The sequence below is a fragment of the Tamandua tetradactyla genome, chromosome 21, assembly GCF_023851605.1.
Source record: "Tamandua tetradactyla isolate mTamTet1 chromosome 21, mTamTet1.pri, whole genome shotgun sequence".
Taxonomy (NCBI): domain Eukaryota; kingdom Metazoa; phylum Chordata; class Mammalia; order Pilosa; family Myrmecophagidae; genus Tamandua; species Tamandua tetradactyla.
In genome coordinates, this window is record NC_135347.1 from 13,091,125 (window position 1) to 13,109,120 (window position 17,996).

Here is a 17,996-nt window from a genome sequence, read left to right on the forward strand (position 1 = left end):
GGAGAGAAGGCCAGCAGAGATCACCCTGTGCCTTCCCACATAAGAAAGAACCTCAGTGGAAAGTTAGCTGCTTTTCCTCTGAAGAACTAACAAAATAAATCCCCTCTTATTAAAAGTCAATCCAACTCTGGTGTGTTGCATTCCAGCAGCTAGCAACTAGAACAAGGTGTATCCTTAGACATGTCTTTAGTGAACTGTGGGCTTGGGGAAAAAGGCTGGTCATCCAGACTATAACTGCTTTCTTGTTGCAAGCCTTGTGCACAGCTTTCATTTAGATATGCATCGCCCTCAAGCATGCTCTGGGTGCACTTTCACTACAGCCCTTGGTGTGTTGCGGCTTTGTTAGTTTTCCCTGGGCATGGTCTGTAGGTCTGGGAAGGCTTTGGAAGGCTGTAGTACTTGAGGAGGAATTCTTCTCCAGGATGTTTGGATATATTTATCAGCATATGCAGATTTTTCCTTTTTAGATTTTTGGTGGCAGTTACACCAAGTTGCAAGCTGATATTCTAATAGTTGGACTTTTTCATCTTTTTCTTAATTTCCTCTCTAAGTTGTTTTATTTTATTTAATAAATCTTCATTCTTATGTATTTGATCACCATCCTCTGGTTCTGGACTGGATGTAGATGACAGCTGAACATCACACAATGAATCACTTCCATCATGCTGATGCAACAGACACATCAGTTTGAGTAACTGAGTTTTTACAGCAGTGCAATCCTGGACCATGTGCCAGAGGGTCATCTCATCCAATATCACTATATGTTCTGGTACATCCACAAACACCTTCTGAAACTGGAAAAATGGGATCCTTCCATAGCTTTCAAAATGACCCAAAGGGGGTTCTCTATAGGGAGAATTGCTGCTCAGGTCACTTTTCCATGGTGATGATGGTGGTCAGGATGGCTGAGGTGGTAATGCTACTGTGTACTCCACTGCTGGGGTGGCCTTTTCCAAAACCCTTCCTGAGACTGCTGGACATTTCTGTCCGACCATTCAAAGCGGTTCATATTGTCATGACCCACATTTTCAAGAGGTGCATTCTCAGGCAGATCCACATCGTTCATAAGTCATCAGTCTCAAGGTCACATGATTCAAGATTATCCAGAATATCAATGCTGTTCATTTCAGAGGACTCATAGCTCCCAACCAGATGGACATTCCCAGTGGGTTCCAAGCCCTCTTCACCCCACATGTAGGTGCCATCCGAGCTATCAGATGGAGAAAGTTCAGATGTAGAACCAGCTCTGTAACCTGTATGTAGAGAAATCAGTTATTCCCAGATCGTATGTTTTGTACATTCTCTCCTATCAGACACACTTATATCTATCCATTTGTCAGTTTTACTGCAGGATTTTTCATTTTCCTTGGAGGAATCAAATATATCCTTTGGTGGTACATTTTCATGCTTTTCTCCTTTGAGAGAAATTTCCTCTAGAGTTATTTGAGTTCTGTTAGAGTCTTCTGTCTCTATAAAATCATCACTGAAGTCTCGACTTAAATCATCTTTTCAGAAGATGACAATAACAAAAAGAAAATGTCATCCACATCATCACTCAGGTATCTAACCTTAGCATTACACTTCGTGGTCTGGTCGTTACCTGTTCCATAGCTATCATTTTCATTTAGTTCTTGGTCTTTATCAGTAGCTCTGTTCTTAGCCAAAACTGGAGCATCCTCTCCTATACACGTGTCAGCACGTGAATTTTTATTACCATCAGCTAAGTTATTCCCGGCAAAAGAAGACCTACTGGATTTCAGTAAAAAGGGATGAACTGTCCTATAAACCAAAGTGGAAGTTAAGCCTGGGCCATTTGGTAAAACCAACATCTTCTCAGTAGCTGCATAAGGCCTGTTAAACCCAAACCCTAAATGTTCATCCCCATTGAGTGCTTCTACCTGACGGCAATTTCTTGTTAGAATATTAAATGTCAGACGTATTCTGATGGGTAGCTGTTGGTTCCGGTAAGGCTCTGTAAGCTCTATTGCTCTATTGAAGGAATGTGATCTAGTTATAGATGAAAGCAGAAGCGAGAAATTCTGAATGGAATGTGAAAATCTTAGTGACTTTATCACTTTTTCACAAGTAATAGATTTAATATGATCTGGGGTCTGGGCTAAGCTTTCTCCAGACTTGCTTCTAGTGGCACAGGACTTTGCTCTAGGTCTCTCCATGCTATTGGCCAACTGGTTTCCATAAAATTCATTCAATTGTGATTTTGGAGCACTGATGGGAGAATATGAAGTCCTTCTTAATGTTTGGTGAATTTACCTAAGTTAGATGATCCAGATAAAGACTTTTGGTTTAACTCTTCTGTAGATGGCACAAACATAGTGGATAGCTTTGATAACTCTGATGTGAATAAAGAAACGCTTTGTAGACCTCCCTTTATTTCACTTTTATCAAACATTCCTTAAGCAGGAGCATGTATTTCAGGATCAATTAATTTAGCATGTGTATTTGCAGTACTCTTGGGCTTTCCAGCACTTTGTTCAGCAAGGTGGTATTTATCTGCTTTTCTCCAATTAAATGACTGGGATGATGGACAATTTTGTATGTCACTTTGGATACTGCTACTCTTGGAAGTTCCAAACAAACTAACAGGCATTCCATTTGGCATTGGCTGCAGTGTATTTCTTACAGATTTTGTTCCATACTTTGGCAACTTGGAACCCCAAAACATCTTGATTTGCGTTTTTTCTTCTATGAGCTATAAGGTGCATTTGTCTTAAAAATTGACAGAATCGTGTGGAGGTCGCAGTGCCTCCTCGGCCACAACTCGGCTGTGGGTCACCTAGACCAGCCAGTGCCAGGACAGAAGGTGGGGCAGCACCGCAGGTCACATCCCAGCTGCCTGTCCCAGTTGTCCGCAGAGCCCCCTCCCCGGACCGGCACCCCCTCCACTATCATGCTCTTATTCTACAAACCAGGAATCCAACATAGGAGTTATTCCAATTCCCAAGTCTATCAATTCTAATTATGTACTCGGGGATGTTAAGATTTTTTAGCTAGGACTCCTGCCCTTAATAGCCCCTTAGTCTAAAAAGAGACCATGATGACTCTTTGTGTCTCCCAGTCTCATGTCAATTCTGATCCTGCTGTGTCCAATACTCCTCAAAATGCTTGGTCATTCCCCTTTCGCTAATCTGTAGTCACACAAGCAAATGGATATGGAACCCCTCTGTAGAAAGACTGGGAGCCTCATCTCTGTATATCCTTGCTATGGTTTTCAAGCTAGGTGTTAAATGTGGGGAATTCAGGTTCAGCAAAAAGGAAACTCTATACTCAGATGTTAAAATCTATGCTGTCTACTAGAGGCACTAAATTTTCTCAATCTCAGTTAGAAACTTTCCTTAGTTGTGTACAGGATTGTTGCCCATGGTTTCCAGAAGAGGGCACAGTTAATCCTCAGACTTGGGCAAAAGTAGGGATACAACTAAAAAGCAGGTATGAGTTTCTTGGTCCTAACCACATTCTAGTTTGTACTTTTACTTTGTGGATGTTAATTCATGATCTGCTTTCTCCAGATCATGAATGTGTCAAAATGGTGCAGTCAGTACAAGAATCTTCATCCTGGGCGGGCCGCGGTGGCTCAGCGGGCAAAGTGCTTGCCTGCTATGCCGGAGGACCTCGGTTCGATTCCCGGCCCCAGCCCATGTAACAAAAACAAAAAAACAAAATACAATAAAACAAGAAAATGTTTAAAGATGTTTCCCTTTCTTCCTTCTATCCTTCCTTCCTTCTCTCTGTCTTTCCTTTAAAAAAAAAAAAAAAAAAAAAAAAGAATCTTCATCCTCGGTTGCCATTATTGATCCTCCTAATTGTACAACAAATAATAAAAAAGGGAAGGATGATAAGCCAGGAATAGATGATGCCCTTCCTCTGGCATCTCCATTTCTTCCTCTGGCATCTCCTGGTCTGCCTTTAATGACTTATCCTGATTTGACCACACTTTCTATAAAGGAAACACCACCTAATTTATGTTATGATATTGCCCCCCCCAATACAGGCCATGGTGACCTGGGGAAAAAGATGCTACTTTTTGAATGAATATCATGGCCCTTGTGTAACTACTCCTGTATTTCCCACTCCTCCACCTCTGGAGCCAGAATTAACCCCTTTAGAATGCACTCTGCATGCAGCTAAAGAAAGGGGGGAAGGTACAGTTGATTTTCAAATGTTTCCTACATTTGAAGGGCCTCATCCTCACATCCAGGGCCAGGTTCAAAGATTTCATGAACCTATTTCATCTAAAACTTTAAAGGAATTGAAAAATGCATGCACTCAATGTGGAGCAACAGTGCCAGTTTCTTTGGCTCTTTCGGACTCTTTGTTCAGTGGAAATCCCTTAACCCCTGAAGATGGGACTACCCTTGCCAAAGCCTGTCTAAATGGAGGAGACTATTTATTATGGAAATCTGATTGGTATGATAAATGCCAACAACAGGCTTTTAGAAACTGGAGAAATAATATCCCCATAACAGTGGAAATGATAGCAGGGACTGGCCAATATGAACAGTTAAATCAACAGCTTCAATTTGGAAATCAGTGTTATGAGCAGTCTGCCAAAGCAGCAATTATGGCCTGGAGACATTTGCCTACTCAGGAGAAAAAAACAACAGATATTAGCAAGGTTAGACAGGGCCCAGAGGAACCACATGAAGATTTTGCTTGCAGGCTTTTTCAAAATATAGGTAGAATTGTAGAGGACCCTGAGGCCAGAGATATTCTAGTCCTACAATTGGCCTTTGAAAATGCGAATAAAGCTTGTCAAAATGCTATTCAGCCTTATAAGAAAACTGGAAATATCTCAGAAAAAACAGGCTGTGCTCTGAAATTGGACCCTCTTACACACAGGGTATAACTTTAGCTGCAGCCTTGAAAGGGTCCCTGTTGTCCAATCGGATCAGGATGGGGAAAGTAAAAGAAGCTTGTTTCAATTGTGGCAAGCCAGGACATTTTGCTTGAGATGGTAAGGATAGATTTATTAATAAAGCTCCTGCTCTTTGTCCCTGATGTGAAAAAGGAAAACATTGGGCTAATGAGTTTCAATCTCAAACCTCCATCTCTGGTCGGTCTCTTCCTCCTCGGCAGGGAAACTGCAGAGGGGCTGCCTCAGCCCCACCAAACTGTACAGGACTGTAACAATAAATCCACTTGCAATGAGGCCAACTCATACCATGCCAAAGGGAGCCCCTCCTCTGATGGATTCTCCATCAATCCCTGCACAGACCTTTTCCACACAACCACCGGAAGCGCAGGATTGTACCACAGTCCCACCTCCCGAGTCGTACTGACTCCTCAAATGGGGCCTCAGGTGATTCCCACAGAAATGCATGGCCCTATTCCAAAAGGAACAGTGGGGTTGATTTTAGGAAGGAGCAGTATGTCTGCTCAAGGTTTGCAAGTCTATCCAGGAGTTATAGATGCTGCTTATGAAGGGGAAATTAAAGTAATAGCACAAGCTAATTATGAAATTGTTCAATTGTTGACTGATACCTGTTTTGCTCAAATTGTTTTAGTTCCTCTTATTAAAATCTCAAATAAAATTCTGTCTCAAAAATTCAGCTTACTGGGCACAAATAATTAAATCAGAGAGGTCAGAATTAGAGCTCCTTATTGAAGGGGAAACTTTTAAAGGTCTTTTAGATATTGGAGCTGATGTTTCAGTAATATCTGAACAATACTGGCCTTCTTCATTGCCCAAAGAAGAAATGGCTGCCAATTTACAAGGCATTGGAGCTGTCACTAGCCATAGTCAAAGCTCTAAACTCTTAAAATGGCAAGATCCAGATGGACAACAAGGATGGTTCCAACCATATATTCTTAAAGACATTCCTTTAAATCTAAGGGGACAAGATGTGCTTGGAGGTATGGGTGTATTACTTGTTAGTCCAAGCAATGCTGTCACAGCTATGATGTTAAAACAAGGATTTATTCCTCCTCAAGGTTAGGGAAACATCAAAAGGCCAACTCTATCCAATCCAGGTCTCACAGAAATGTATGTCATTGGTCTGAAATCGGGTTTTCCTCTCTCTTCACACCATGACAGCCTGTTTTAGAGGCAGCCTTGATCAAAACCCCTACTCAAAGGACTGCTGATTAAATAACATGGCTTTCAGATAGTCCAGTGTGGGTATATCAGCGGCCGCTAAAAGGAGAAAAATTACAAGCAGTCCATGCTTTAGTAAAAGAACAATTATTAGCAGGGCATATAAAAGAAACTAACAGTCCTTGGAATTCTCCAATTTTCATCATTAAAAAGAAATCAGGAACGTGGAGACTACTTCAAGACCTTAGAGCTGTCAATGCAACTATGCAACCCATGGGGCTGTTACAACCAGGTCTGCCTTCACCAACTATGATACCTTGGAACTTTCATTTGATAATTGTAGACTTAAAAGATGCTTTTAACGCCATTTCATTACACCCATCAGATACTGAAAGATTTGATTTTTCAGTGCCACAGCTTGATTTTCAAGCTCCTGTATTAAGATATTGTTGGCAGGTGTTGCCTCAGGGCATGACTAATAATCCAACTTTATGCCAAAAGTATGTGGCAGCTGCTATTTTACCTATTAGAGAACAATTTCCAGATTCTTATATTATCCATTATATGGTGTCCTGTAAAGATCCAAATCAATTATTAATTATATCTGGGCATCTGGAAGAGACTTGAGACAGTCTCATTTGTTGATAGCACCCAAAAAAATTCAAAAAGTAGCACTTTATCAATACTTAGGTTATATAGTGGATGGCCAAAGAATTAAACCTCAAAGATTACAAATCAGGACTGATTCCCTTACTGCATTAAATGACTTTCGGAAACTTTGGGGAGACATTAACTCGCTCCGGCCATCCTTAAAGTTAACCACTTCAGACTTAAGTCCTTTATTTGTAATTCTCGAGGGTGACGTAGATTCCAGTTCTCCTTGACAAATTACTCCAGAGGCAGAAGGTGCTCTCTCAAGTTAATCAGGCCATTCAGTCAGCACAATTAACCCGTGTGAATCCACAACAAACTTGTTTTTTAATTATTCTCCAAACTTCATATCTACCTACAGCAGTGTTATGGCAAATCCAAGGCCCTCTTGAATGGATTTACTTACAACACATTCCTTATAAATCTTTGCTGCCTTACTTTGAGGCTATAGCCACTTTAATTGCAAAGGGCCAACAGCACCTGGCACAGATGAATAACAAAGAGCCTGATAAAATTATTGTACCTTATACTTCTCAACAACAATCTTGGCTTTGGGAAGTTTCTGATCCCTGGCAAATCAGTCTAGCTAATTGCCCTAATAGCACTGATAATCATTATCCACCTGATAAACCACTTCAATTTTCTCAACATCATGATTGTATTTTTCCAAAAATTGTTCAAACTCACCCTATACCTACTGCTTTAGTAGTATTCCTGGTGGCTATTAAACAGCAGCAGGATTTTACAGTGCAGAAGGCTCTCAAAAACAAGATGTGTCTGTTTCTTCTGCCCAGCAAGCTGAACTTTATGCTATTTGCATGGCTTTAAATTATTTTCCTTCATGGCCGTTAAACATATATAGTGATAGTCAATACTTAGTACATGTTTTCACTTACATTGAAACTGCTACATTAGGTCATACATTCTCACCTCAAATATTTACATTGTCTACTACATTACAAAAACTTCTACATGCCCGAACCTGTCCAGTTTTCATTGGACATATTCGTTCTCATACTCAATTGCGGAGGCCCCTTGCTCCTGGAAATGGTATGGTTGATCATATGTTAGCAAATGTCATTTTTATTGGAGTAAATGATGACAAAACTGCTCAACATTCACATTCTAAATGTCATCAGAACTCTGAAGCACTAAGAAAGGAATTTAAAATTACTAAAAATCAAGCATGTTCAATTGTAAAAACCTGTCATTTCTGCATTCCTTTTCAGTCAGTTCCTCATTTTGGAATTAATCCTCATGGCTTGTGACCTAACCAATTATGGCAAATGGATGTAACTCATTTTGCAGAATTTGGTTGCATGCAATGGGTACATGTTACTATTGATACTTACACTGCTTTCATTTTTGCTACCTGCCAATCAGGGGAAAGTGCAAAACATGTTATTTTGCATTGCCTGGCTGCATTTCCCATTATGGGTAAGCCAGCAGCACTCAAACAGATAATGGCCCAGCTTATACAAGTCACAGTTTTAAACAATTTTGCACATATTTCCATATCTCTCACACCACAGGAATCCCACGTAATCTGCAAGGACAAGCCATTATTGAATGAGCTCATCGTTCTCTTAAATCAGTGTTTGAAAAACAAAAAGAGGGTGAATACCTTACCTCCCCTCAACGAAGGTTAGCTTTAGCTCTTTATACTTTAAATTTTTTAAATCTTAAAAATTCCCTCATACCAGCTGAAACTCATTTCCAGGGAACACTCACACATCTCACAGCATTAGCACAGTGGAAAAATTTACAGACAGGTCATGGAAAGGACCTGATCCTGCTTTAATGTAGGGAAGAGGTAATGTTTGTGTTTTTCCAGAAGATGCAGAGCAACCATTTTGGGTCCCAGAACTCTGTGTGAGACATGACTCAGAGCAGCAGACTGAGCCACTGATAATGAGGATGGAGTTGAGCTGACCACTCAAGAACCAGCGGAAACACCGCCGCCAGCTGATGACTAATACCTAAATCCCTTTTAGGCAATATATTTTAATGCTTTGTCCTGTATTTATATAAAATATATATGTATAAACTAAATTTGCCCCAAAATAACTATGGCTGGCGTTGAGAGCAGATCAGATTCTAAGGGCTGAATGCAAGGGAAAGATGTATTTGTGGGGTCTGTTCTGTTCACCTGTTGCTGCCATTGCGTGCAACTAATGTTGCGGGGGACTGGCTATCCTCCTGGAAGGAGGTGTACTTTGATAAAGATATCTAGGCCCCAGGAAGCTCCTCTAGGTCCCTAGCCAGTTTCCAGAGGACCAAATTGGGCCCAGTCGTGGAAGCTAATTGGATTTTGGCCACTGTTGTGTGAAGGTATCATAAAAAATGCACGCTCTCTTAAATTTAAAATTAATCAAATTGGTTATATTCAAACTTGTGTGATTAATCCTTATATTATTTTAGCAGGAACAACTGCTTTTAATTCATTCTCATCAGAAATACTATGTTCTGATGGTCAATTATTTATCTGCTTTAATTCTTCTATTTCTACGAATCAGGCTCTTCTTCATTTAAGAAGGTGCCTTGGAGTATGGCTTCCTGTGAACCAAACTCAACCACGGAAATCTTCACCTGATATACAGGTTTTATTCAAAATGTCACAATATATGTTTAAATGCACCAAAAGATTAATTGATACTTTAATCATGGTAATCTTGGGAATCATAGCCCTCACTACTACAGCTGCAGTAGCTGGAGTGGCTTTAACACAAGAAATTCAAACTGCACATTATGTGCAAAAATGGCATGAAGATGCAAAAAGAAGTATGGACTTGGCAGGTTAAAATGGATAAGGAAATTAATTGCATATAGATGACTTAGAACAAACTAATTATGGTAGGAGACGAAATTCAATCACTTAAAATGCAACAGCACTTGTGCGATTGAAACATCACCATACTTGGCCCTGGAAGATGACTGGTTAGCCAAAGATGGGTAAGATTCCTCAGGGGAGGAACAACCTAAGACAGGCACAGTCACAAAGGGGCCATCAGGAGAAAACTTGAGACTCTTCTTTGAGAATAAAAAAGGGGCCCAGGTCAGGTTTTTCATGAAACAGGCCTCTGCCTGCTGGCAAAGCCACGTCAGAATAACCTTGGAGGCATGGCCTCTTGGTCTCCTGTGTGATAAGGTCTGGCCTGGGCTGCACCTTATCTAATCTGGCCTCACTGTGGGAAAATTCTGCCTCTGCAGTTTCAAACAGGCTAATTAATGTTCACTCTGTTCTCAAGAAAAGTCTGTACTCCTATTCTTTACATCAAGCACATTTTCATGGACTGCACTGCCCTATCTAGAATTCTATTGTTAAGCGGTATAAAATCAACTTGTGCTGGCTTCTTGGGGTCATTGCCTTCAGTCAGGCAATGAACAACCTAGCCCCCACTTTCTTTAACTCTGTGTTGTGTTTTTCTTAATCTCCCACTGCCCCTTCTGACCCTGTTTGGACGTTTACTTGAGTTGGACTTGGCACATACATACCATGCACCTGAACTCTCCCTCTCGTTGACCACCCGTATTCCATCTACCCAATTTATTTTACCCTTTGTCCCACCTATTATTTATTTATTTTTCAATCCATATTTTTTTACTCATTCATCCATACCCTGGATAAAAGGAGCATCAGATACAAGGTTTTCACAATCACAAGGTCACATTATAGATGTTGTATCTTTATACAATTGTCTTCAGGAATCAAGGCTACTGGAACACAGCTCAACAGTTTCAGGTGCTTCCCTCCAGCCACTCCAGTATGACATAAACTAAAAAGAGATATCTATATAATGCATAGGAATAACTCCTGGATAACCTCTCAACTCTGCTTGAAATTTCTCAGCCACTGAAACTTTATTTTGTCTCATTTCTCTCTTCCCCCTTTTGGTCAAGAAGGCTTTTTCACTCCCTTAATGCCAGGTTCCATCTCATCAAAGTTCTGTCCCACATTGCCAGAGATATTTACACCCCTGGGAGTCATGTCCCATATAGGAGGGAGAGCAGTGAGTTTACCTTCTGAGTTTGCTTAGAGAGAGAGGCCACATCTGAGCAACAAAAGAGGTTCTCTGGGGCTGACTCTTAGGCCTAATTTTAAGTAGGCTCAGCCTATCCTTTGCAGGAATAAGTTTCATAGGGGCAAACCCCAAGATGAGGGCTCGGCCTATTGATTTGGTTGTACCCAATTAGGAATTCTCCAAATAGGGAAGTCGAATATTCACTCCTTTTCCCCCATTTCCCCAAGGGGACTTTACAAATACTTCTTTATTCATGACCCCAATTACTCTGGGATATATTGGGGCGTCACACTAACTTGCACAAACCAACAAAATCTCATGCCCTATTCAAGATTCCATGTACTTATGGTGTTCAACTAAATTGGCCATACAGGTTACATTAGGAAATGCACTACCCAAAATATAAATTTTGCATTAAATAAACATTTCTCCCTTTAGTGTCACACAGAAATTTTGCATTAAATAAACATTTCTCCCTTTAGTGTCACACAGAAGTTGAAGTTTTAAAATACGGACACTATCATCCTTTACCCATTATTTTTATTTACCTTAGTCCTTTCCAGATCAGTTTCATTCATATCTCTAGATGTAGTCTGATACTTTTTCAGCTTTTTTAACAGTTGCCAGATGGGGTACTGCTGACTTCCATACCTTCAGTGCTCTAACTCTGAGTCTAAGGCGTCACATAAGTATCTGAAGTTTCTGGGAATGACCAGGTTATATATAAACAACTCAGTATCTTGCCAACTGTTCTTTGATAGTTGTTTTGCTATCAAAATATGCAATGGGTTGGTGCCAACAAAGGGAATTTATTGGCTCACGGTTTTGAAGCTCGGAGGAGCCCAAAATCAAGGCATCATTAAGGAGATGCTTTCTCCTAGAAGACTGTGGCATTCTGGAGCTAGCTGGCTGTGATCCTTCATCCATAGCTTTTCTGTCACATGGCACTGTGCATGCCTGCCTCTCCTGGCCTCTCCCTTCTCTTCTGTGTTCTTTGATATTCAGCTTCTGTGAGCTCCCTCTGGCTTTTCTCTCTGTTAAAGGCCTTCAGTAGTCCAGAATAAAACCCAACCTGATTCATTTGGCCACACTGTAACCAAAGTAACATCTTAATGAGATAATATTTGTAATGGGTACGCACCCAAGGAATGGATTAAGAACATGTTTTTCTGGGGTAGCTCTACCCTACCACACTAATATATAGAAATAAAATGGATTTTTATTTTAATCTTGTATCCTAAAGACTTTACTAAACACATTCATTTTCTGTAGTAGCTTTTTTGTAGCTTCTTTGGTATTTTCTACCTAGAAAATCTTTTAATTTGTAAATAAAAAGCTGTATTTTTTCTTTTTCAACTGATTTTTTATTTTATTATTATTATTTTTTATCTTATCACACTGGCTAGGCTCTCCAGTATAATGCTGAATTGAGGGAATGAGAACGGACATCTTTCCTTGACTTGTTACTCCTCCTAGGGGAAAGCTGTCAACATTTCATCTTCAAGTTGGTATTAGCTGTAAACTTCCATAGGTGCCCTCCCTTTGTCACAGATGCCCTCCCTTTGTCAGAACTTGAGGAGGTTCTATTTTAAATCTAGATTGCTGTGAAGTTTTTGTATTTTTATCATAAATCAAAGTTGAAACATCAAATTTTGTCTGCATATATTGAGATGATTATAGATTTTAATCCTTTTTCTTTTAATAGGGTTGAATTGCAGTGTTTGCTTTTCAAATGTTAAACCAACATGCATTCCTGAGATAAACCTCATTTTATTGTGATGAATTTCCCCTTTTTAATATTGCTGGATTCAATTTGTTAATATTTTGTTGAGGATTTTTTGTCACTGATTATGAGGAATATTGGCTAGTAGTTTACTTTTCTTGTAATATCTTTATCTCATTTATCTGGTTTTGGTACCATGGTAATGTTAATCTCATAAAATGGGGTGTGAAGAATTTCTTCCTCTTCATTTTCTTGAACAGTTTGTAGAATTTGTATTACTTCATCTTTAAATGAAGTAATCTAGGGCTGGTGTTTCCTTTGTGGGAAGAATTATGCTACAAACTTAAGTTATTTAATAGATTTGGACATGTTTAAGTTATCCAATTCTTCTTGAGTGGGCTCTAGCAGTTTGTTTCTTTCGAGGAACTAGTTCCTTTAATCTACATTAGCAGATGTATTGGCATACAGTTGATCTTGATATGTCCTTACTATTTTAAGGTCTATAGGATAAAAGATGACTCCCCTGCCCCCTTAATTCTGGATATTAGAAATTTGAATCATCTCTCCTTTTCAGATTAGTTTGGCTAGAATTTATGAATTTTATTGATCTTTCTGAAACATAGTTTCACTTATACTCTTTTTACAATTTTAAATTTAATGAATTTCTGCTTTTATCATTATCTCCTTCCCTCTTTTTGCTTTGGGTCTAATTTGGTCTTGTTTTAGTTTCTTGACTGGAAATTTAGATTATTGATTTGAGACCTTTATTATTTTCTAATGTAGATATTTAATGCTATATTTTTCCTTCTCAGAACTGCATTACTTGCTTTCCACAAATGCTGACACTTCTACATTAATTTTCATTCAGCTTAACATTTTTTCTAATTTTCCTTATGACTTCTTGTTTGATTTGTGGGTTCTTTAAAAATTTGTATTTTTATTTCCAAATATTTGGGGACTTATCAGACATATTTCCATATTTTATTTCTGGTTTAATTCCATTGTTTTCAGATAAAATTTCAATTCTTTTAAATTTGTTGAGATTGTTTTATGGCCCAAAATATGATCTTAATCACTTGCACATTCCATATGCATTTGAAAAGTACATATGTTCTGCTGTTTTTAGGTGAAATGTTCTGTAAGTGTGAATTAAATCAAATTAGTTGATAGTGTTTTTCAGGTCATTTAATCCTTACTGATTTTTTGTCTACTTCTAACAATTACTGAAAGAGGAGAATTAAAATCTCCATCTATAATTGTGAATGTCTTTTTTTTCATTTATATTTGGATTTTAAAAAATATTTTGAAGCTCTACCTTTCAGTGCACACACATTTTAGAGTTTTATGCTTTTTAGATTAAATGACCCCTTTATCATTATGTTATATTCCCCATTATCCCTTGTAATATTCCTTGTTCTGAAGTCTACTTTGACATTAACATAGCCACTCCAACTTTTGATTACTGTTTTCATGGTAGACCTTTTATCCTTCCTTTTCTATATCTTTATATTTAAAATGTTTCTCCTAGAAAGCATATATTTAGACTTACCTTTTGAAACACTCCATTTTAGTTGAAGTGTTTAGACCATTTATGACTAATGCCATTATAGATATTGTTTGCTTTATACATGCCATCTTGCTAATTGTTTTCTATTTATCACCTCTTTTTAATGAATTTTATTATGAAATAAATATACAAAAAAGTGATAAATTTCAAAGTACATTTTCACAAGCAGTTTTAGAACAAATTTCAAAGTATGATATGGGTTACAGTTTCAACCATTTCAGGCGTTTCCTTCTAGCTGCTCTAAGACACTGGTGACTAAAAAGAAACATGATTCGGTAGTCAGACTCATTTGTTAAATCCTATCTTCTCTGTTACAACTCATATTTTTCCTTTGATCCTCTACCAAACTTTAGGGATATCTGGACAATGACCATTATAACTTTTTCATATTAAAAAAGGGTGCCAACATTATGGGGTCGGGGGATGCAACTGGTTGATACTCTTGGGAAGACTGGGTTTGGGGGCTTATCTGGGCTAAGAACCATCTGGAGGTTAAAGGCTTCTGAAAAATAAATTTAGTGAGTAAAATATTTATAGAGTCTCAGAGCCGTGGGTATTCTTTGGGGTTTACAGGAATACTGTTGGTTGGGGCTTGGGCATATCACGGCAATTAGCAATATCTAGCTGAAGCTTGCATAAGAGTAGCCTCCAGAATAGCCTCTTGACTCTATCTGAATTCTCTTAGCCACTGATACTTTATTTTGTACATTTCTTTTCCCTTTTTTGGTCAGGAAGATGTTGTTGATCCTATGGTGCCAGGGCCAGGCTCATGCCTGTGAGTCATGTTCCACATTGCAGGGACACTTACACTCCTGGATATCACGGCCCACATGAGGGGAGGATAATGATTTTCCTTGCAGAGTTGGGCTTAGAGAGAGAGAGGCCACATCTGAGTAACAAAAGAGAGTCTCTGGAAATAACTCTTATGCATAATTATAGGTAGACTTAGTTTCTGTTAGAGCAAACCTCAAGATCAAGGGCTTGGCCTATTAACTTGGGAGTCTCTAATGTTTCAGGGAGTAGGTGACTACTGTAAGAGCTTACATTCTAGGCCCCAATTTTCTTATATTTTCTAAAAGAGACCATACAATATTTGTCCTTTTGTTTCTGGCTTATTTTGCTCAACATACTGTCCTTATGGTTCATGTATCTTGTGCATGCCTCATGACATTGTTCCTTTCTGTAGCCACACAATATTCCAACATATGCGTACACCTGTTCACCCTTCTGCTTTCCAGTCAACTCATTAGCCACCTCCATCCATTGGGTATCATGAACAATGTCTCCATAAACATCAGAGTGAAAATGTTTATTCAAGTGCCTGCTTTCAGTTCTTTTGAGTATATTCCCAGTAACAGGATTGCCTAATCATATGACAACCCTGTACCTAGCCTCCTGTGGATCCACTCTGTTACCCTCCAGGGTAGTCCCATTCTGCTACCCTGCCAACATTGACTAGATATGCCCCGCTCCACATTTTCTCTAGCACTCGAATCTTTCTTTTTATTTATTTATTTTGAATCTGTAGATTTTGTTGCAATATGTTCACATAGCATATATTCTATCCAAAAATAAACAATGTTTCACAACATCCATACTTAGTTGTACAATTATCATCACTCTCAATTTTTGTCAATTTTCATGGCTCCAAAGAGAAAAATGACAGATAGATATACCTACACCAAAGAGAAAATCCAAAACTCCCCTTAACTTTTGTCTTCCTCCCCCAATTATTTATTCCTAGAATTGTTGTGGTACTAGTGATGTATTCCTGTTAAATATAGACTATAGCATGCAATAAATAGTTTTCCCCTATACCTTCTATTATTAACTGATTGTACAAGTGTCATACTTTTGAAGTAGTTCATGTAAGAGCTTATTTATATTTGCAGTGCTAATCATTAATATACATGGCTCTAAGCAATCCCTATCTTTCATATTCACCTTCAACATGGCACTATTACTTATAAATCCACTAATGAACTAGCATCCCTTGCATCCATTCCCATATTTTTAAGTTCAATCTCATTAACTAGTCTGGACACATTAGGTAACCACTCCCCCTTCTCTAGCTCCTGTCTCTAATCCCTATATTCTACATTTTAAGACTCTGAGTTTACATTTTCCAGGGGGATCACTAACGAAATCATTATGTCCTCTAGGTTCATCCATGTTGTCATATGCTTCAGGACCTCATTCCTTCTTATTACTGCATAATATTCCATTGTATGTATATATCGCATTTTGCTTATCCACTCATCTGTTGATGGACACTTAGATAGTTTCTTTCTTTTGGCAATTGTGAATAATGCTGCTATGAACATCAGTATGCAAATGTGTTCATGGCACTGCTTTCAGCTCTTCTGAGTAAATATTGGGATATTACAAGGTCAAAGGGCAACTCAATATTTAGTTTTCTAAAGAACCACCAAACAGTTTTCTACAGTGGCTATACCATTATACATTCCCACCAGCAATGAATAAGTGTTCCAATTTCTCCACATCCTCTCCAACATTTGCAGTTTCCTGTTAATGGAAGCCATTCATGTAGATGTGAGATATCTCATTGTGGTTTTGATTTTCATTTTCCTTATAACTAATGAAGATGAACATCTTTTCATGTGCTTTTAAGCCATTTGTATTTCTTCTTTGGAAAAATGTCTATTCATTCTCTTTTGCCCATTTTATAATTGGGTGTTTTGTTGTTGAGTTGTATGATTTCTTAAGATACTGGATATCAAACACAACAGATATATGGTTTCCAAATATTTTCTCCCATTGAGTTGGTTACCTCTTCACCTTTTTGACAAAGTCCTCTGAGGCATAAAAACATTTGATTTTGAGGAGTTTCCATTTTTCTATTTTTTTTCTTTCATTGCTTGTGCTTTGGGTGTAAAGTTTGGGAAGCTACCTCCTATTACTAAGTCTTGAAGATGTTTCCCTATATTTTCTTCTAGGTGTTTTGTGGTACTGGGTCTTCTGTGTAGGTTTTTTATTTACTTAGAGTTAAATAATGTATAGGAAGCTAGATAGGGGTCTCTATCATTCCTTTGACTATGGACTTCCTGTTCTCCCCAACCCATTAATGGAAAAGACTATTCTGTACCAGTTCAACAGATTTGGGGGCCTTGTCAAAGATCAATTGACCATAGATCTGGGGATCTAATTCCAAACTCTCAATTCAATTCCATTGATCACTGTCTATCTTTGTGCCAATACCATGCTGTTTTGACCACTGTGGTTTTATAATAAGCTTTAAAATCAGAAAGTGTTAGTCCTCCAACTTCATTATTCCTTTTTAGTATGTTTTGGCCCCTTTCCCTTCCAAATAAATTTGATAGCTAGCTTTTATAAGTTTTCAAAATAGGTTGTTGGAATTTTGATTGGCATTGTGTTGGATCTGTAGATCAATTTGGGTAGAATTGACATCTTAACAATATTTGTCCTTCCTATTCATGAACAGGCATGTCTTTCCAACTATTTAGCTCTTTGATTTATTTTAGCAATGTTTTGTAGTTCTCTGTATATAGGTCCTTTACATCCCTGGTTAAGTTCATTTTTAGGTACATTATTCTTTTAGTTACTATTGTGAATGGAATTTTTTTCTTAATTGTCTCCTCAGTTAGGTCATTACTTGTGCATAGAAACATTATGATTGTTATGCTTTAATCTTGAATCCTGCCACTTTGCTGAATTTATTAGCCAAGTACCTTTGTCATAGCTTTTTCAGCATCTTCCAAGTATAGGATCGTATCATCTGCAAATAATGAAAGTTTTACTACTTCATTTCTAATTGGATGCCTTTTATTTCTTTTTCTCACCTGATTTTTCTAAGTAGAACTTCTGACACAATGTCGAATAATAGTGGTGACAGTGGACATCTTTGCCTCATTCCTGATCTCAGGGGGAAGTCTTACAGTCTTTGAGTACCATTGAGTACAATGCTGGCTGTAGGTTTTTCATATCTGCCCTTTATCATAT

The 17,996-nt window shown here is 38.3% G+C and overlaps 1 pseudogene; it reads right to left on the bottom strand.

Moving 5' to 3' along the window:
• Positions 1–309: 309 nt before the first annotated feature.
• LOC143665151 (serine-rich coiled-coil domain-containing protein 2 pseudogene) overlaps positions 310–17,996 on the bottom strand; it is a 49,549-nt pseudogene continuing 31,862 nt past the window's right edge.